This window comes from Lynx rufus, unplaced genomic scaffold (assembly GCF_022079265.1).
Source record: "Lynx rufus isolate CCGP_SWC_20201006 ecotype Redwood Valley unplaced genomic scaffold, mLynRuf1.p SCAF_1, whole genome shotgun sequence".
Taxonomy (NCBI): domain Eukaryota; kingdom Metazoa; phylum Chordata; class Mammalia; order Carnivora; family Felidae; genus Lynx; species Lynx rufus.
The window spans coordinates 228,504,766-228,526,039 of NW_025814823.1; the positions used below are offsets into that span (position 1 = coordinate 228,504,766).

The 21,274-nt window shown below is 40.9% G+C and overlaps 1 non-coding gene and 1 pseudogene across 1 annotated transcript; both read left to right on the forward strand.

The window, feature by feature from the left end:
* The window catches only part of LOC124510454 (60S ribosomal protein L35a-like), a 31,005-nt pseudogene extending 9,731 nt beyond the window's left edge, over positions 1-21,274 (forward strand).
* On the forward strand, positions 14,173-14,235 carry LOC124523523 (U7 small nuclear RNA). Its single transcript, XR_006965009.1, has one exon. It is a non-coding gene; the product is annotated as a U7 small nuclear RNA (small nuclear RNA).

The window sequence follows — 21,274 nt, forward strand, 5'->3', positions numbered from 1 at the left end:
GATGCTGTTTAAGGGGACAGATTTACAATGAGTAGTAAATAAGCCCTAGAGGCTTGCTAGGAGACTGGAAATTATTCAAAGCACTAAAAAGAAATGATCATTATGTGATGTGATAGAGGTGCAAAATTTGGAATAATGGCAATCATTACCACGTATAGATATCTCAAATTAACACGTTGTATACCTCCAATGTACCTCATATTATATGTCAAATAGAGTTGGATAAAAAGTAAATATAAAAAAAAAAAACCTGAACAAAAATCTAACAGACAAATACTGGAAGTGGATTGACATGGCTGTTGAAGGAACCGGTCTTCAATATCCACTACGGTTACACAAAACAGAATTTAACGTAAGGCTAAAATGAGCAAGCGTGTCCTGGTACAGCCACACTAACTGTTGCAAATGGTTCAGTCCCTCCTTTCGTGTGTAAGTAGACCCTGCCTCAGAACCCTCAAGGGCCTCATTGTTGCCCTGGCCATGATGTCTCCTCACTTGGAATCTTCAAACTTTCTCATTTTCCCACTAATTTAAGGACGAAGGCCTGGCGCAGAGCTATGGGCTGACATCTGCTCTTTTAGTGTGTTTGTGTCCAAGACCCTCAGTGCCCCGACGTTTCTGCCTTCTGGATACCTGCTACTTGCGCCCTGCTGTGGACTTCAGAGGGTCGGTCTGCTCCACTGATACTCACCAGCTTCTGGGAAGTCCTAGTGCAGCCTGCCATAGGGACCCTCTGGTCCCTACAAGCCTCCTACCTGCCTAAACCAGCTTCCCATGGCTTCTGGGCCAGCCGTGTGTCTCCTCCGGGCCAGAAGGGCTCAGAAGCAGTGGAGAAACAGTGATGGTAGCACTGGTACCCTAATGGGCAAAGGCCTGACGCCCTCTGAGCCCATGAAGTTGTGGTTGTGCCCTCTTGCAGAAATTGTGTTCTCCTTAGGACTTTGGTTATAAGAAGGCTGGGGTACTATATATATAGCATTGGTCTAGGGCAACCATATTCTAAAAGAAGGTTCATTTGGGTACTGGAATTAGTATTCTCCTCCCTTTGTCATTTTACAAGGGAGGTAACTGAAGCACAGAGAAGATACTTTATACCAAAGCAGTAGGGGAGGCAGCTCAGCCCCGGAGCTGTCCCTAACCACACCAGTGCACCATTGCTCATGGAACCTGAGTGGTGGGGTTTGATTTTTAAACATGACAGGCCAACAAACATCCTTGAAGACTTAACTTGTTTATTAGTTTCCTATTGCTGCCGTAACAAAGGATCACGAACTTGGTGACTTAAAACAACCCAAATTTATTTTCATGCAGTCTTGTAAATCAGAAGTCCAAAGTCAGTTTCACTGGGCAAAATCAAGGTTTTGGTAGGCATTCCTTCTGGGTCCTCTCAGGGGGGGATCCATTTCCTTTCCTTTTCCACCTTCCGTAGGTCGCTGACTTTCTTGGCTCGTGGCACCTCTTTGCATCACAGTGACGTTCCTTCTTCTATCACATTTGCTTCTTTCTCACTGCCCCTCCTGTCTCCTGCTTCAAAAGCTGACTATGTTGGGCCCACCTGAATAATCCGGGATCGTCTCTCCCCTTCCCAAATCCTTAATATATTCACATGTGCAAAGTTCTTTTTTCCATGTCAGTTAATATGTCTGCAGATTAATGGGATTAAGACATGATGTGTCCAGGGGCTGAATGATAATGTTGTTACTGGCGATTTTGAATATGTAAAAATCTCAGTATTGCGAGGACCAGGGCAGTTTTGAAAGTATCTGCTCTTAGTTCAGTAGAAACTGAGTGAATATCCAGCACCATAACAAATATAGCTGGTAAATTCTCTAAGACTATGCTACCCAACGACTGTGAAATTAATGGGGGAATTTGTTGCAAGAGATTGAAGCAGTTGTCCTTGTCAGGCAATACCTTAGACTAGGCATTTATTTTAAGCTGACACGTGTTATAAGATTTTGTTAGTTGTTTCGTAACAAATCTAGTTTAGTTTATCTAGAAGATAAAAGAGAATGTAAGAACTGATTTATATGTTGATTCATATATTAGTTTTTGTTAGTGTATAGGTTGTTAAATATTATTAATATCTCCCAACAATGAGTACTTGAAAGGCTCATTCTAGTAGAGGAAATGAATCATGTGAAGACACAATTACACTGGGTTGTGCTCTAAGCAAGGATGGAAGGGGTTGTGATGGAGAGCAGGGAGTGACATTTGGGAAAGCTCTCCTATGGAGGCAGGTGAGTCTGAAACAAGCGGGAAGCAAAGAATAGGAACTTACCAAGCAGACAAGGTGGGGGCCTTTTTTCACAAAATAGCAATATTGGAACCCCATACATACAGGGTGTTTTGGACCTTGTGGTATCACTGGAGCAGACGGTGTGAAGGGGCGTAAGGGGAGGAGGTTTGGGGTATGGAGTGAGAAGAAAGCCTGAAGCCCCAAAGCAACCAGACCATGGGGGGTCTGTTCAGTTCATAACGTTCACATCATTGTGTCACTAATCTCAGGCCTCATCCTGCTTGGACTGTGTGTAGCTCTAAACACTGTAAACCAGGGTAAAACTCTTAGCTTTTTATTATGCAGAAATTCAAGAAGATACGAAAGTAGACAGAACTGTCTAATGGAATCTCCGTGTTACTTATCACCCACCTGAACCCACATTCTCTGACAGTTTTGGAGAATTGTTTGTATTCATTCTTCTCCATTGTTGTGGCTTGAGGATCTTAAAGCAAATACCAATCTTCCCATTGTTTCACGTACAAATATATCAGTATATAGCCTATTTATTTATTTATTGTACTTTTAGTTTCATAACTTTTATGTTCATTTCAGTAAAAATGTCAGCACAGAGCCTGACACGGGGCTTGAACTCACCAACTGCGAGACCATGACCTGAGCCAAAGTCAGATGCTTAACCGACTGAGCCACCCAGGCGCCCCCATGCCCTGTTTGTTTAAACATTAAAAACAAAACAAAACAAAACAAAACAAAACAAAACTGTTGGCTTGTTTGAACTGTGTATTATAGTTGCTTGATGTGTCTTGTAAAGACACTTTTCTTTTAACCTGTAACGCTTGCACCTCCCCTGCTCCTTTTTAAACTGTCATTTTATGGTGTTTGGAGAAACAGTGTCATTTGTCCCGTTAACGTTTCCCTGTGTGAACTGGGCTGACCTTATCCTCATGGTGTCATTTGACAATTTCCTCTTTCCCTACTTTGTCTTTAACTTGTAGTTTGAGGCAAACACTTGATTAGAACTGATTTTTTTTTTTTTTTACAGGAGTATTTCATAGGTGCTGCTGTTTGGTTTCTATTCCATCACATCAAGGGGCATAATGTCTTGTTATCTTACATTTAGTTACGTTAGGATTGATCAATGAATTTCTCCTCATTTACTCACTACAAAATTCCCCATTAGTCTTTCACCTGATGGTTTTAGCATCCATTGATCATTGCTGCCTCAATGTAGTATTTCATTAAGAGCTCAAAATGGTGACTTACTCTCATTTGTTCTGCATTTAAAAACTAGAATTCCTTGGGGGTGCCTGGGTGACTCAGTTGGTTAAGTGTCTGACTTCAGCTCAGGTCATGATCTCGCGGTTCGTGAGTTTGAGCCCCATGTCGGGCGCTGTGCTGACAGCTCAGGGCCTGAAGCCTGCTTCGGATTCTGTGTCTCCCTCTCTCTCTGTCCCTCCCCTGCTCATGCTCTGTCTCTGTCTCTCAAAAAATGAATAAACGTTAAAAAAAATTAAAAAAAAAACCCTAGAATTCCTCTCTAAAAACAACTATCATAAACTGATTGCTATGAAATACAGTTTGTTCTGGAAAAGCAGGAAAAATGATTTTTTTCCCTTTATAAGTTTTCAAAGTGAGTTGGTACCATTGCAACCTTCAGAAGCGACAAAAATGGTGTTTTTTTTTGGTTTTTATTTTTAAGTATCAGCATGGAATCATGGATCTTATGTATTTTCTGTTTAAACCTATTGCAGTCATTTCTGTGTGAAACCAAAATGATGACGTATAAGTGAGAAAATATAATTTGGCTTTCTAAAACTCAGTTTGCACACAGTGATTCAGCTGCTTATCTTTTACATAAAGGTATCTGTACACATTACCACCTGTTTTGAATTCAAAGCAAAAACATAAACAGATACAAATAAAATAATATAAACAAACAATGAAAGTTCTAAGGATTGACCTTTATGTAGAAGAGTACTCAGGGTCAGGAGATAGTGTCAATCAAGGCATCCTTCTTGGAGGACGCAAGTTGTGAGTCAGATGGCAAAGGAGTTGAGGGTCAAAGATTAGTAGAAAGAATGTGAGAAGCATCTTTAAGAGAGGACTTATAATGCCGTGTTGGGAACATGAAGACATTTTGTCTCTGGGCTTTGGACAAGTCACTTTACCTACCTGACTGTGTTTCTTCACCTGGGTCCCTGCTTTCCACTGTGATCCTCATATTCAAGTGTAGCATGGAGTGAGTCCAGATTTGGGATGCCTCTCCTGGAGAGGTTAATGAGGAATCTTGATGGAACACAGCTAGAATTCCAGAGAGGGGACCTGGGAACCAGGTAAGGAATGAATCCGGAGACTTTAAGTGGTAGTACGACCTCTAGTTCGCATGCATTTTCTCCGGACCCACCTTTGTGCCCCATTTCTTCTCTCAAGCACTTGGGGTGCCCCAAGGACTTGTCTTGGGTGCTGGGCTGGTCCCGAAAGACTTGCACTCAAAGCATCGAGGGTCAGAGCCTCTCAGGGGTGAATTGACAAACTCAGCCTGACTAGGGGCACCCCTCTCCCAGCCCTCTCTGCCTGCCTTTCCCAGGACCCTGGAAGTGAATCCACATATGTCCCTCTGTCGTTCTTTCTGTTTATTGGTCCTCTTGAGTCTTTAGTGGGATCTGTCATATTCTAAATGGCTTGTATTTGCAGTTTGGAGTTCTGTAGGGGTTCGGTAGCAATTTAAAAGACAATTTTCTAAGTTTTTTAAAAATATTTTTTTATTTTTAAGTAATGTATACACACAATGAGGGCTCAAACTTACAACCCCGAGATCAAGAGTTATATGCTCTATGGACTGAGCCAGCCAGGTGCCCCCCTATTTTTCTAAGCTTTAAAGCAGTCAAGGGATATGCAGTTCCTTCATGATTAATTCTAATATATAACATTATTGTAACAGGTTGTGACTCGTGTGATTTTTGTTCTCTACGATGTATTAAGGTTTCTTTGGCTTCATTAGTTTTGTTAACCATCTATGGCAATATAAAAGAATAATATTATTTGGAGAGTATAAGGGTTAATATATTTCTTTTTTTCTTTTTTCTTTTTTTTTTTTTTAAGGCAGTAAGACACTTTTTATTCAGTACTACTCCAGTAGGGGACAGACCTCAGTTTAAATTGAGCACAACACCACTGAAACAAAAAACAGAAGGCTTTTTAAATATGGAGGTGTAAAGGAAAATTTGAAAATTGTTAAAGAGGATAGTCAATGTGATTAAGCTTACTGTTTGCTAACTGAAGTTATAATCTTAGAGACTGGAAGGCAGGGTCACTATCTTTCTTGATGATTACCTTTCTGTCTTTTTAAAAAATATAATTTATTTTCAAGTTGGCTAATATACAGTGTATACAGTGTGCTCTTGGCTTCAGAGGGAGATTCCCGTGGTTCATCGCTTACATACACCCAGTGCTCATCCCAACAAGTGCCCTCCTCAATGCCCGTCACTCACTTCCCCCCTTGCTCGCCACCCCATCAACCCTCAGTTTGTTCTCTGCATTTAAGAGTCTCTTATGGTTTGCCTCCCTCTCTGTTTGAAATGATTTTTTCCCCTTTCCTTCCCCCATGGTCTTCTGTTACGTTTCTCAAATTCCACATATGAGTGAAAACATGATATCTGTCTTTCTCTGACTGACTTATTTCACTTAGCAGAATACCCTCCAGTTCCATCCACGTTGTTGCAAATGGCAGGATTTCATTCTTTCTCATTGCCAAGTAGTATTCCATTGTATAAGAGTTAATATATTTCTATTAACACATTGTTTAGAACATCCTTTTATTATCATTTTTCTGTTAATTTTGCCTATATTTTTAAGAGGTTGTGCTTTGCTTATTTTATATTAATACTGTTTTTTTTTGTTTGTTTTTAGAACATAGCTACCATATACTGATAGTGGATTATACCTTTTATAAAAATGAAGCGTCTATCTTGGTCTAAATCTTTAAGGCTTTTGTCTTTTTTTTATTTTTTTAATTTTTTTAATTTTTTTAATTTTTTTATTTAAAAAAAATTTTTTTTTTCAACGTTTTTTATTTATTTTTGGGACAGAGCATGAACGGGGGAGGGGCAGAGAGAGAGGGAGACACAGAATCGGAAACAGGCTCCAGGCTCCGAGCCATCAGCCCAGAGCCTGACGCGGGGCTCGAACTCACGGACCGTGAGATCGTGACCTGGCTGAAGTCGGACGCTTAACCGACTGCGCCACCCAGGCGCCCAAGGCTTTTGTCTTTAATGCGACTCTGTATGATAGTAATGTCGAAGCAGCTCTTCATTTTCTGTGTGTGTGCTGTATCTTTATCTAGTCTTAAAAAGTGCAATTACAAATCAACAGAAAGAATATCACCAGGAGAACAATAGGAAGGGACAAGAATTGGCAATTCACACACACCCACACCCCCCCAACACCTCCCCCTACCAAATATCTAATAAATATTTTAAAAATGTTCAGCCCCTTATGGCTAAAGACAGGCAAGTTATACTAGCAATGGGGTTACAGCTGGCTACCATTTCCCATCTATCATGTAGGCAAAGATGAAATATGTACATTTCTCATGGGAACCAAAGGCATAATTTGAGGGAATATTTTTTCTACCAATTTGTTGAAATAATAAGCAGAGATCTATACAAGGATTTGTATACAAAGATAATTCTTTTTTTTCCCCAAAGGTATTCTTTATAGTGCTTATAATGTGCAAAATTGGAACCAATCTAAAAGTTAAGAAAAAATGTACAGGCTAAATAAATTAGAGTCTATCTAATCAATATGGTATGTAGTCCTTAAATCATATTTGGAAGAATATGAGTAATATGAGAAAGTTTTTTAATATCTTATAAATTAAAAATAGGTATATATACATATGTATGTGTGAATATACATATATATTTTTTAATTATTTTTTTTAGGAAAGTGGGAGATGGGAGAGCCAGGGCATTTCTGACAGAAAGCATACCGGCAGAATATATGTTAATAGTGCTCAGATTTTGGTGATATTTAGTTTTTACTTATATTTTCCATAATAAATGTTCATTATTTTTATAATAAAACAAACAAAAACTATTTAAAAATGTTCATATTAGAATTGTTCATATTAGAATAGGTTAAAGAGTTTAAGCGAGGGAAAGATACTGCGTTTTACACAGCAGGAAATGATAAAAATTGTTCAAAGTGAATTCACTATGTAACTATCAACATTGGGATCACTATATGGATATATTTCATGTTTTTATTCTTTAGAGATTGATGTAACATATATATGTATATATATATACATATATATATATATGCACACACACATACATACATATATTTTTTTTGCCTCTCCAATGTACCATCTTTCACGCGGTCAGATCTGTTTTATCATTTATAATTATTTCACTATTGGGGCACCTGGGTGGCACAGTCTCTTAAGCGTCTGACTCTATAAATTTTGGCTCGGGTCATGATCTCCTGGTTCGTGAATTCAAGCCCTGCCTTGGGCTCTGCACTGACAGTGTGGAGTCTGCTTGGGGTTCTCTCTCTCTGTCTCTGTCTCTCTCTCTCTCTCTCTCTGTCCCTCCCCTCCTCTCTCTGCCCCTCCCCTGCTCCTGTGTGCATGTGCACGTGCGCACACACACTCTCTCTCTCTCAAAAATAAATAAAGTTAAAAAAATTAAATTACAAGTATTTCATTAGTTTCACTCATATGATATAGGTAGGCAAAGTTTCTAAACTGGGGATTTTTGGAAGGGAAATGAGTAAATTTTCTTATGGCTTAGAGTTACAAAAGAGGCTTCTCTCTCATTAAAGGGTTCGACAATTTTCCCATCATTCCTTTTTTTTTTTTTTTGTAAATATGAGACAGTAAATGTAAATTCTTGGTAGCCCTTGTACTCATGAGACGTGGGTCCACTTTGCATTTCCTTAGCTCTTCTGGGAAGTGAATTATATTTCCAGCCACTGGATGGCAGCTAACCTCCATTATTACTAAGTTGTTTCCAGAATCCCTCTTCCATAGTGTAGACTGGGCATCATTTAGCATACTGTGCTTGAAAGGAAAAAAGAAAAGAACGCAACATGTAGTATCTCTGGATTAATCTCATTTTATTAACCTCCGCACATAAGATTTTATAGGGTATAAGATTGAAATGCTCTAAATCTTGTAACTGGAATTCTGAAGATTTCTTTTTAAAAAGAAAAGAAAAAAGCCAGATAAAGCTAAGCCTGTTGATTGCAGACACAGTGCTCCTCCCTGAGTCTGTAGATTCATTATTAATAGTAGAGTTTTACCATTTTGACATTCCACACTGCAAATAATATCGCAACAACAGTCCCCCATAAGGAAATGTTTGGAAACCTTAGCTGATCGCTCAGAGCAATGGTAAGCTGATGCTTGCTATACTGAAATTCACTCAAATGAATAATTCAGTTCACAGAATTCCGGTTTGCAATTCTATCCCATTTGATAATCACTCAGTAAAATGATAATGAAAAAGAGCTCTGGCTTGTATATTTCAATGCAAGAAAAAATGTGAAAGTTGATCAACGTGTCAACCTCATGCTTCAGTCTAGGCTAATAGAGGAAAATGGAAATACAGAACAAGCAAGCGTATGTCCTCCATTCAACTAATGGAGCAGACCAAAGTGACACTGATAGGAGGGGTCGGAATTTGGCTTTTACACCCATCAACGATTCCTTGTACTGCACGCCCCAGACACCACTCTCACTATCTATATCAACAAATTAAAAAATAAAAACAACAACAACAGCAACAATGGCATGGAAAAGGATACCTCTAAGAAGATTAAAAAATAGAGGTAGTACTTAAAAATAAATGTCATTTTGGTTATGAGAGTAGAAGTGATTTAAAAATGATCTCTTGATCTATACTTAATGAGCACCTATTGTGTGTCAGATGCTGTGCTAATCATGTTAGTCAAAGCTGTTGTTTTTTTAAAAAAATTCTAGTACAAATTATATTTCTAAAATGAAATTATTATTCAGGATGAAAATGATTAGATTCAAGGAATGAGCAATAGAATTTCAGAGAAGGGACTCCTGAGACCCCAGAAGAATTCCATTGAGGAAGGGATATAGGAACAGATTCTTGACACATGCGTGGAACTGTAGCCTGTACAGAAGGAGGGGAGTGTCTTTCAGACAGACTTTGAAGGTACATTTCGAGACCAACGTGTATCCCCATTGGCATGAGTGGTTGAGGGGTGACGGCCTGGGACTCGGGGGTGTTTGAAGTGGCCTGAGGCTGTTTCTTCGTTGTCGCACACTATGGACAAGGAACTATCTTCCCCTATATATTAGAATATATATGTAGGTCTCGCTTTTCCCTATATATTAGAATAAAATTTTAATACTTAAATAAGAGTTTTGAACTGAGGTTAACAAGATTTAATCTGTACAAGTGTTGGATAGAACTAATTAGGGAAAAATGAACTCTAAATCGAATGCTTACCGTTTGGAAACCTTTCTACAGAACAAACTTTTGTAATTTAAAAATGTTTTCCATTTCATTAATTTTCTATAAAAAGGGAGAGAGAAAGAAATGTAATTCCCAAATGGGGATAACAGTTTGGAGAAAAATTGCCTTCAACTATCGTTCTCTTAGTGGTAATTGCCTTAAGATTTTCTCTTCGGAGACTGTGGTTTTCAGCTTTGTGCATTTCCTGGATTAGAAAAGCAATAGATTTTCTCCTACTGCTCTATATCACTCAATGAATTAACACCTTCAACTTTCGTTTCCCCCCATTTTGTTATTATTATGTAATAAGCAATTGGGCACCTCGTGTTTTCTTTCTTCCATTGTTTGGCAGGGAAACTCACCACGCGGTCTGCTCCCTCAGTCTGCCTTAGCCTTAGGGTTGATGGTTCCGTCCTAATTGGTTTCAAAATGATGTTCTGAATGGCACGGGAACTGGCGATGATGTGAAGGAGAATGTGCGAGATTTGGTTGGGAGATACTTTCCCTTTAGGCTTTCCTATAAGGAAGGAGGGAGACAAGCTCATGGGGAGGTTTCCAGAGAGCAAGGGAGACCTAGGCTTAGAAGGTGGAGTGGCCACCCCCCTCGCTCACTCCGGAAGTGGCAGCAATACAGTGCTGGGGGAGGGGGTCATGGGGAACAGGGAGACACTGCTCTTCTAGAATTTTCCATTGGAGCAGATTCAAATGTTCACCCTTTGCTTTGGGAAAGGGGAAAGAAGGAAGTGAAAAAGCAGAAAGGAAGTATTTTTTCCTGGCCTGCTCTAACTCACTTTCAGGACACTTACCTCAGGAACATATTTCCCCTTATTTTCTTCAGTTATGAAAGGAAAATAAATAGTACAGACTTTATTTAGCTTTTTGATTTTTCCCTTTAGTTTTTGGTGTACTATTGCTCCTACCTTTCTTTCTTTTTTTTTTTAAGTTTATTTATTTATTTTTGAAAGAGAGAGAGAGCACGAACCAGGGAGGAGCGGGGGGGGGGGGCGGGGAGGGGGAGAGAAAATCCCAAGCAGGCTCCATGCCGTCAGCAGTCAGCACAGAGCCTGAGGTGGGGCTCGATCTCACAAATTGTGAGATCCTGACCTGAACTGAAATCAAGAGTCGGTCACTGACTGAGGCACCCAGGAGGCCCTTCGTATGTTTTATTTGAATAACATTGTGCTGGGCATATCAGAGAAGCTCAATAAATATAATGGTGGTTGACTTTGGTGGGATTAATGAGCCATACCAAAAACAGTTTCTTAAAATACGTAACACTTCTTCTTGCATCACATCTAAAATACAGAATTAATTTCCTTACCACATGGGAAAGGAGTTATACCACCAGGTTTGATCCTTAGGGTCTTTCTTTGTTACCTTTGCTTCCTATTGGAACAGGAACCTTCTGCATTTTTGATGATGTAATATTTGAAAGTTAAAACAATTGAAATAAAGTAATCGTTCAGATTAATTTCATGTCAAAGACTAAATCACCATGAATGGGCTACATTTTCAAAAACCTTGCCTTATTCTGGCCTTTATGTTTTTTGCACCTGGTATATTTATAGCCCCGTGATAATTGAATTCACTTCACTCAATGAAAGTTGGTTTATGTAATTAACTGTACCATTTCATTTGGATATTTGAAACTACCTGGGGGGTTACCTTTGAATACAAGGCCCAGTGTTGACTGTTTTCAGTGGAAGAATTAGTAATAGAAAACCAGGAAGCTGGCAGTTCTCTGGGAAGCAGGAACTAGATGTTGCATTATAAAGCATTGTTAAATGTACTTATGATAGGAAATGTGTGTATATGTTAATATTAATTGGGTCCTTTTATCTCTGCTGTCAGGAAAGTTGCTGTGCTGGTTTTGGTAAGAAGTAAGCGTTGAAACTCATTCTTAAAGAAGCTTCGAAAGCACATTTGGTCTGCATAGTGTTTATATAATTTAGTTTTGTTAACAGTAAAAACAAATTTATTCTTTACGTATGCGGTAATAGACCTTGCATTTGCTCTCTGAAATCATATTTTAGCATTTTTGCTGGGGAAAGAAACACCAGTGTTTGAAATTTGCCTTGTGAAATGTATAGGTAGTAATGACATTTATTACAAGTTGTATTACGGTCTTTAAGAAAGGTAAAATATAGAAAACAGCAACACGTAAATACATTGGGTTATTTCTGTCTTCCTTGGCGATATACGTTTTGCTCTGTTGGTAGCAGAGTAACTCATTTGTAACTGTGGGTAGTTTGGGGTCTAAAGACCTAATAAGCTCGTGGATGAGGCTATAAATGGGACTGTCTCCATTCATTGAAGAAATATAGCTGTGACGGGACAGATCCATGCCTGGTGTCTGGGAGTTTGTAATGGCGGTTCAGGGTCACCAAAAGCAAAGTGTCTGAACTTTCCCTTGAACTCTGATCTGCCAATAACTCTCTTTCTGAGGTGACCAAATCATTCCTGGCTCTGGCTGGAAAATCTTCAGTGGCTGTCTCCTCAAGTTTATCCTTAAGCATTTCAAAGAGGGGCAAGACAGTCTTTCCAGAAATTACTGCTTGGTTTCAGATGCATGGATTTTCTCTATCTGATCATATTCTTGGAGTCAAAAGTTTTTCTGTTTTACAAGTGAGCGCATCTCATTTTACTGACAGACTCCTTGGCATGGTTGTGAGTGTTAACCATTGGTTAGCATATTTATAAATATGTCTCGATTATGTTCATGGGTTTAGGTTTATGATAAAAATCATAGCAAGCAGGGGTTTCCAAAGTTGAGCTATCTTAAGGTGGGAAGTTCCTATACCATGGCAGCTAATTAATATGCTTCCAATAGGAGGATGTTCCTGGGCTGGAATTATTTTTCATCACCTTTAGAAGATGCCTCTTGAGTGAATCAACTAATAATTTCTAATAACAGGACTCAATTTTACACTGAATGGCATTTGTTTTGCTTTTCTCTTTAAATATTTCTCCACAGGAAGGGAGCAAGATTTTGAGGTTACCACGTTACAATATTTTGGCACGAGAGAAAAGCAAAGAGGAAATAAATGCAATATTAAGTGAGGTTTCTTATGTTTGCTGGTGAACCTAACTCTCTACCTTTTTCCTTCATTCAACAAAAATAAGCACAACTATGATAATAACAGATGCCTTCAAAATGATCGCCCAGTGAGACCTGGGCACCTGACCCTCATTTCTGCAGCTGGAGTCATGGGTTCCTGCAGAATTGTGCGTGTCTGTTGGTGGGAGTCAGCGGGAACAGGTGGATGTGAGCTGAGGGATATCTCCATATTATCTGTTGTTCCTAAACATCTTCAATCCCAGAGACCAGGTCTTGGTATGGGTAGTGACTGATGTAACGAAATAGAGTTTTCTCCTAAATAAATACCTGGTAAACTAAATCAGAACCAAAACAAAAGAAGGACTATGAGCTGGAGTTTTTGTTGTTTTATATTTGGAAAAATGATCATGCCCTGGTGCCTAGTATGCCCATGCAGAACAACAGCAACTCAAAGGTAACATAAAAGTAAATATTTGCATTTACTGCTTTCACAAAGCAAAAATTATCACATTAGTAAGGGTTCTCTTCCTGCCTCTAATTGATACTGGTCTTCTCTGTGCTCGGACCTTGCATTTCTGAAAGAACAAGTAATTAAGGCATAGGATCATCCCCAAGCTGTGATTATCACTGTAAACAGGCTCTGATTAAAGAAGCATTATTTTTCTCCGTTGTATGTGATATGGTGCTGAAATTTTGGTCCTAAACAAGGAGTGACTGGGGTAACTAAGCGAGACAGTATGGTCTGGGAAGGCTCAATGTGAAAATATAACCATGCTAATAAGCAGCCGACCCCAAAGCCAAATGCTAGGAGGACATACTAGAAGGAACTCTATGAAATGCATTTAAAACTTGAATTCTACATCTCTATTCAGAGTTCCTGAGCTTTGGGTTATGTTTGGGAGAAGAATCTTGTAAAACACTGCAGCATTATACACAAGGAGCAGGTATCATGGTCCAGGGAGCATCGTTTGTTCAAGCCATCAGCATCTAGAATGGAAAGGAAAATGCCTATGGGGAAAACAGTATTATTAAAGGTGTCCTAGCACTGCAATGTTATAGTGATCAGCATCATTTCAGATGACGCCAATGATATCAAAATTTTTCCAGTGTTTTGTATGCCATGTTATAAGATTGTGTGTGCCCAATTCCTACTAAGATAACATTTCTGTAACTTTAAGCATGATGTATATTTAGGGTCCAAGCAGCAGAGATCACTCACTTAGGCCACGCATTTTGTTTAGAGCCGGGTGATGCCCGCAAGATCATCTGGCCACCTACCTCGTGTTGTTCACGAGGGAAGAGGTGACCAGCGTGGCTGGTGGTTTATCAGTGTCGTCCAACCAACCAGTACGTGGGCGTCAGGATCAGAAGTGTGGCTTCTCTAGTGTTATAGATCTTTTAGGATTTGTCTAGCAGGCTTTCCGGTCCTTACCCAAAGGACCCCCCCCACCCCAAAAAAAAGAAGTGTGGCTCCCCAGAGCCAGGGCAACATTACTTCTCTGGACATAAGTGGAAGTGTCATCAAGGAAAAGACGAGAAAAGGTGGAAGAATGTTCCTGAGATTCTCTTTCCTTTGGCATGCCCCTCTCCTGGTGCCAAAAGTTCCCAGTTCTTACACTTGCACTTGAGAGGCACTGTAAGGAACAACATCTGGAAGGCGCATTTAGCACAGAGCCTCCCTCCTTCTCCGGCCTCCGCCTGCAGAACGTGGATGTTCCGTTTAGTGTATGCTCTCCTCGAAATGCATCAGCTTTCTGTATCCTCCTCTGGGATTTTTCCTGCCTTTCCCCCTTCCTCTTCTTTGAACTCAGGCAGAGGAGACTTTCAGAAAATGCATGCATCTTTTTTCAGCTTTTGCTGCACAATTTCAACCCGTGGAAATGGGGGTAAAAGCAACAACCCGTATCACTTCACCTGGAGCTTTTAAGATAACTGCTTTTTGAGGAGAGGCAGCTCAAATGATTGTTGAATGAATATATTTTTAGTTCCTTTTTATTATGAGTTTGTTCTTCTGTTATGATTTTTTAAATGATGATGGACTCAAGAATATAAGTACTGTTTTGGCTTTGGAGGCACAGATGTCATGTTTTCAAGATGAAAAGACCTATAGGAAAAGTAAAGAATGAGAGCTTTGCTTACATTTCTTCAGTCACCTAGTCTCCAAAATATACTCTTTCTCCAGATCCCCCTGTTCCTGTTTGAATTATTATGGTTCTTCACTTTACCCAAGCTTGACAAAATTGAACCTATCTTTGACCCCTGGGTTTTCCTTCTTCCATCACGGACGGTCAAATTCCATCTGTGTTTTTTTCCCCATCCCTTCGTCAACCAGGATTTCTATTAAAAAAAAAAATAGCTTAGGGGTAGCAAAATGGAGGCTGGGAGAAGAGGATTTGCCTCTTTTTATTTAGCTCGTTTGTTTCCTTTTTAAAAAAAATTTTAAAAAATATCTATTTATTTTTGGGAGAGGGAGACAGAATGCAAGCACGGGAGGGGCAGAGAGAGAGGGAGACACAGAATCCGAAGCAGGCTCCAGGCTCTGGGCTGTCAGCACGGAGCCCGACACGGGGCTCGAACCCACGAAGCATGGGATCATGATACATTGAGGCACCATGATCGGATACATTGCTTTTCCAGAATTTTAATTTAATTGAAAAAAGCTTGTTGAGACTTACTTGACCATAGATTAAAAAAATCACCTGTCACCCTGGTGTATCCATACAAATGTAAGTGCAATGAATTGGCTAAGAAATTTCTAAAGCTTCTTCATGTCAGGGTGTGACCCTTCTGGGATTCTTTCCATCCACTGCCATTCATTCTGTAAGTTGTGATGCTGGTGTTTTCCTGATCTTCCCAGAAGGTGTCAGTGGAAGATTTTCAGAAAACAACCAGGACGCATCTTCCTTCTTCAAATGCATCTTCAGTGGTTTGTTAACTAACATCAGGTGCAGCTATGGCCTTGTCATGCCACCTGGAGTGACTACTGAGTCTGCATAAACTCTGATAATGACAACCATGTCACGGTGGTTGCCGAGCAACAGCCGTCATAAGGGTGCCTATCAGATACACCTAATTTCAATACAATAAAAAGCTCAAAAAAGATGCAACTCACAGTTGATGAAATATGGTACTTTCTCATCCCACTGAACTTGTTTGCCATTTTTATACGCTGCCCACTGTATCATTGTTTAGAAGGTCATTAAACTGATAAATGCATTTGATCCTGCTGGTCTCAGGAACGCGTTTCTTAGAGACGGAAATCTAGGATAAATGTGTAGATGGTAACTGATAAAACTTGGATCCAATACCTTTTTGGGACATAGAAATCAAGACCAAAATTTCCAAATAGCTCTAGACTGGAGTTTGTGGGGCAGGCTAAATCCCTTGAGAATTTGCCCCCTACCTTGCTGTTGCCACTAATTGTAGTGATAACATTTTTGCAAAGAAAAAATATGGTCACATTTTTCATTTCTTATGTGCCTATGAGGATCCAGGAGTTTTACATACATTGAAATATCACCTGTTTCTTAGGCAGGTGGATTTATTTCTAATGTACAATTTAGGAAACAAAAGCTCCCTCTGATGTCCTCTTGCTACAAGAGAACAGAGCTGGGATTTAAGTCCAGGTCTATCTGACCTCAGTGCTTGTGCTTTTCTATATTGCCACATGGCATAGGTTGCACACATAGGGCTGCAAGGCCCAAGGTAGGTGAGTCTCCATAATTCAGGGATGGAGAGTTCAGCAACGTAAGCCTGACATGGTAATTATTCAGAATACAGATCCAGGTGAAGCTTGCACCTTATTTTCTTTCTTAAGGGCACATTTCACAATTTGTAATGATATCCTATTTATAATTATGTATTTATTACTATGTGGTTTATTTAATATCTTCCCCCAACGAAGGCAGGAATGACGGCTTGTCACCGATTCTGAGATACACAGTTTTCACATTTTAACATCTGTGGATCCAGAATGCATCTTAACATTGAGGTGGTGTTCAGGTTTACTTGGCAGCATTTTATCTTTCTCTTTGAGTGTTCCATAAAATAATTACGCATATCACAGTTCAGTTTTTGCTGTTTGATTAAGTGTGGTTTTTAATTAGCTGCTGTATGCTTCGTATGTAGCACAGTTGCCCGGCCCCATAAAAAGGCACTCACGGACATTTGTTGAATGAATGAATGAATGAATGAATGAATGAATGAATGAATGAGTGAATGAATGGAAGTAGAACTTCAAACCTTGCCTGAAGGTACTTGGATTTCTGGATGAAGTCCTTTCCCTCCATGAGGCCCATTGTCCACCCTTGTTTCCTCATTAAGTCTGATGTAAGATTTGTTTATGGCCAGTACTCGTAGGCTGGAAGAGTGCGCTGTCCACACAGACAGGGCTGGGGTGTCCCTGGCATAACCGTTCCTGTAGGAGGAGTCTTGCCCACCGTCGCCTGGTGGAAACTACTCATATGAAAACCCTCCTGAGACTCCCTCCAAGTAATGATTGATAACTCCTCTCCAGCAACCAGAAATCAATTTTATTTCAGGCCGACAGTGAGGGGCAGATGGTCAGATGTAGATTCAGGCTTGTGCTTTGCCTTGGTTGTGCTGCTAACGACAATTCTCGGTTAGCTTCCTTCGTTTGAGGGGATCCCTGAAGGCACCTGCCTCTGCCTTGCCCAAAGGGGGTTGATTTCAGCGACAGGGGTTGGAAGACTTTGCAGTTTAACCGCGGAGCCTCGAGAGAGCCATGGTTATGCCTGCCAAACACAAAATGAATACCATCAGCCATCTGCGGGAATTTTTCCAGAAAGTAACTCTTCCCAAGAGATAATGTTGTAAATGGGCTGCTGGCACAAAGATAGTGCCTGACACACCATTAGGGAAGCGCCATTGAATGTAACTAATGAAAGATAAGCACACATATAATGAAGCGTAACCTCTGTCCAGAGGTCATGCGTTGACGGAGGGTTCTTGGGACTGACACTAAGAGGCTGAACAAAGAGGATGAGAAAACACTGCTATTTGCTGGTGACCTTTCAACCCCGCACAGAGGAGAATGACTTCTAGTCTAGACACCTTCTTCATTCACAATTAGAACAGGAAACAGCCGCTCACCGATACCCAGAGGTTGATTTAAAAAATGTTCTATAAGCAAAGTCTAACTTTCTATGCTCCAGTGCTTTGCTTACCAAATAAGATTCAGGTCTAAGTGTTCTCTCTTGTGTTAACCCTACATGTGGAGGCCGCACCCTAGTAGCAGGTCAGACTTCCAAGTTCAGATACCAAATTAGCATCCAAATCAGCAAGTCGGGGGAAGGAGCAGAGAGAGAGGGAGACACAGAATCAGAAGCAGGCTCCGGGCTCTGAGCTGTCAGCACAGAGCCCGACTCGGGGCTTGAACCCATGAACCGTGAGATCAGGCCCTGAGCCGATGTTGGATGTCGGACACTTAACCGACTGAGCCACCCAGGTGCCCCAACACCTGGTGTTTCAAACCAAATTAGCATCTTGGTTTTCCAGTCAGTCTTGTAAGGTTAGTTAGTAGAATATTAGTAAGATGAGTCCCCTATTTCCTGATTATCCTTGGGATTTGAGTTCCCGAGACTTGAACTCCAAGGACCAAATCCTGGATTTAACAATGACCTACCTTTGTTTTTTGTTTTTAATTTATTTTTGAAGGAGAGAGAGAGAGAGACAGAGCATGAGCGGGGGAGGAGCAGAGAGAGAGGGAGACATGGAATCTGAAGCAGGCTCCAGGCTCTGAGCTGTCAGCACAGAGCCCAATGTGGGGCTTGAACTCAAACTGTGAGATCATGATCTGAGCCAAAGTCGGATGCTTAACTGACTGAGCCATGCAGGCGCCCCAACAATGACCTACCTTAAATGTCCTGCTCTCTATTCGTCTTGATGAGAGAAATTGGATCTCTCAAATCACGTTGGCCATGGTTTCCCATTCATGTCTTCACAGTAAGGATGATCAAGATATTTAGTCACATAGAAAAATTACGTTGGTTTATTTGTATGTACAACCGGGTGAGCAAAAGTAATTTATGGACATCATTTTCCATTTGCATATGAAATAGGCTTCCCTTTATGGGAGGAAACGGCTCCTTTGGGGCACAATCAGCCCATCTGACAATTAGTCACAATTAGTCACAATGCTGGCAGTTAATCGTGCACATAAAGTTGTTCAGTCCAAGTAATACTGAATTTCTTGACTTGAGCAATTCATTCAGAGTGGCTTTCTCTGCTTTCTATTTTGATGTGGTTTAAAGTTTCTCACTGTTCAAGGAAATCACTCAAATACTTCTGTTGACTCCAAGCGTACTGTTGGGCAGTGTATGGAATTCAACGAACATCAGAAGTGACGCAACCGAGCAGTTCAAATGCTTTGATTGGTTGATAAACACAAGTGAGGGACACAGTGCACTGTAGGGATGTAAACGGTATTGCCCTAACAACACAGGCTTCGGAGCAGAGGAGAGGCCAAGGGGGGAGACTCTAGAAGGAAAACTTGAATAGTACAGGTGCACTTTTAATTTTTATCCTGTGCATATGGTGAGTAACGCATGCAGAGTGGACATGTGAAGGTGAAGTTCTGGTCCTCCAGAGCAGGGTTCACTTGAAAGCCTGTTGGGTGAGGGGCAGGCCTCCAGGAGTTACAGGATCGTTTAGGAAGACCTCTTGCCACTTGCTGACCAGACTGCTGTGATGTTTCGGATCGGTAGGAGACAGCTCTGGAAGCAGAGCGTCACCCGCATTCTAACGGTAAGGGGCTGTTGTCCGTAAACTTGCACGTGGGTCTTGGATTATCATCATTCACACCATGTGGCAAAATACCTAAAAACATGTCAGAGTTATATCGTGATGAATTTGTGAGCAACATGTTTGCTTACTAATTTGGGGTCGTTCATAATGTTACGCGTTGATATTTCACATACAAAAAAAAAGGGGAGGGAAGGGGACCGTATCTTTCGGCTTTTCTGCACGTTGCTGCCTGAACTATAACTACCTGTAGACATACATGCCTGCATTTTTTTGGGGGGGACAATGCTTGTCTGAGGGGGAAAAAGCACATTCAGGGTGCTTTGGTGACTTTGCATTCTTTCAGCCCTGGATGCTTGTGTTGGTGATGGGAGAGAGTTAAGGCAGATTCTGGGGTGCAAGTTTTCTCTGCTCTTTGGAATCAATCCCCGGTTCTATAGGCCTGGAAATGAGGTCACACAAGGATGTGCCTTTGGAGTCACATTGAAGAATGAGCTTCCCTGGCATAGGGCTCAGCTCAGCAGTTTTTTATTATGCAAATGCAGAGAGGGATTTGGAACCTCTTCCGCTGCCAATTAATGTCAGAAGAAAATGGTGGTTGCTCTAGGACCCCATTCTCCACATTAACCCGTGCTTCCTCAGGGCTGGATCACTATCTGTCATGCACCCCAGCAGCCCAGATGATTCTGTCTAGCCTTGCAACCTGCTGTTTCACCACAAAACGGCAGGGATGCTGTCTCTGCATTTCTCAGCACTCTGCCACCAGTCACCTTCCCTTCCCCAGCCCCACAATTCCGATGCATCCGTTCCAAGGTCAACGTCTTCCAGCCAAGCCCTGGGACTTATTTGCCTGTAAACACTCATTTTTTAAGACCAAATGCCAGCAGCGCCTCCTCTGAGAAGCCCTCCCAGCACTTTGCTTCTGCATCTGCTAGCCCCTTGTCACATCACTGCAGTGAAATGACATTTGTCTACCTATCCCCTTCCCTCACTAGATTGTGAGTCCCTGGAGGACGGGGATGATGGGCTCTCCATTTGTAGATCGCCTTCTCCTAGCACGGAGCCTGGTGCTGATCCACCTTAATTTTGTGCTTGGTTAATAAAGTGAATGAATTAAACTTCTCACTGAATATCTTACTGCTGAGTCTTTAATGTTAAAATCAATGATAAAAATCTTGACTAATTGACCGAAAATCTTGATTAATTAATTATATTCTTCTTTGGCATGAGCTACCGTTTGGGGCTAAGCTTTTTGGGGGGTTCATTTATATATTTCGGGGCTGGTTCTGTTTGCCCCTCTGAAGAATGAGATTAAGAGAATTACCTCAAGCTCTTTCCGCCATCTTGGAACCTGTGGAGGCCTGCTGGGAACAGGACTCCTAAAACAACAAATATGTCCGGAGGCTGTGGTCCAAAGCCATTTTTGCTGGCTGTTAAGTGGGGTCTCCCCAGAGGGAGCACATGGCTCTTCTTAAAATTGAAGATGTTTATGCTCAAGATGAAGCTGAATTCTATCTAGGTAAGAGATGTGCTTATGTGTACAAAGCAAAGGACAACACAGTGACTCCTGGTGGTGAACCGAATAAAACCAGAGCAACCTGGGGAAAAGTAACTCGTGCTCATGGAAACAGTGGCATGGTTCGAGTCAAATTCCAAAGCAACCTTCCTGCTAAAGACATTGGTCGCAGAATCCGTGTGATGCTGTACCCCCCAAGGATTTAA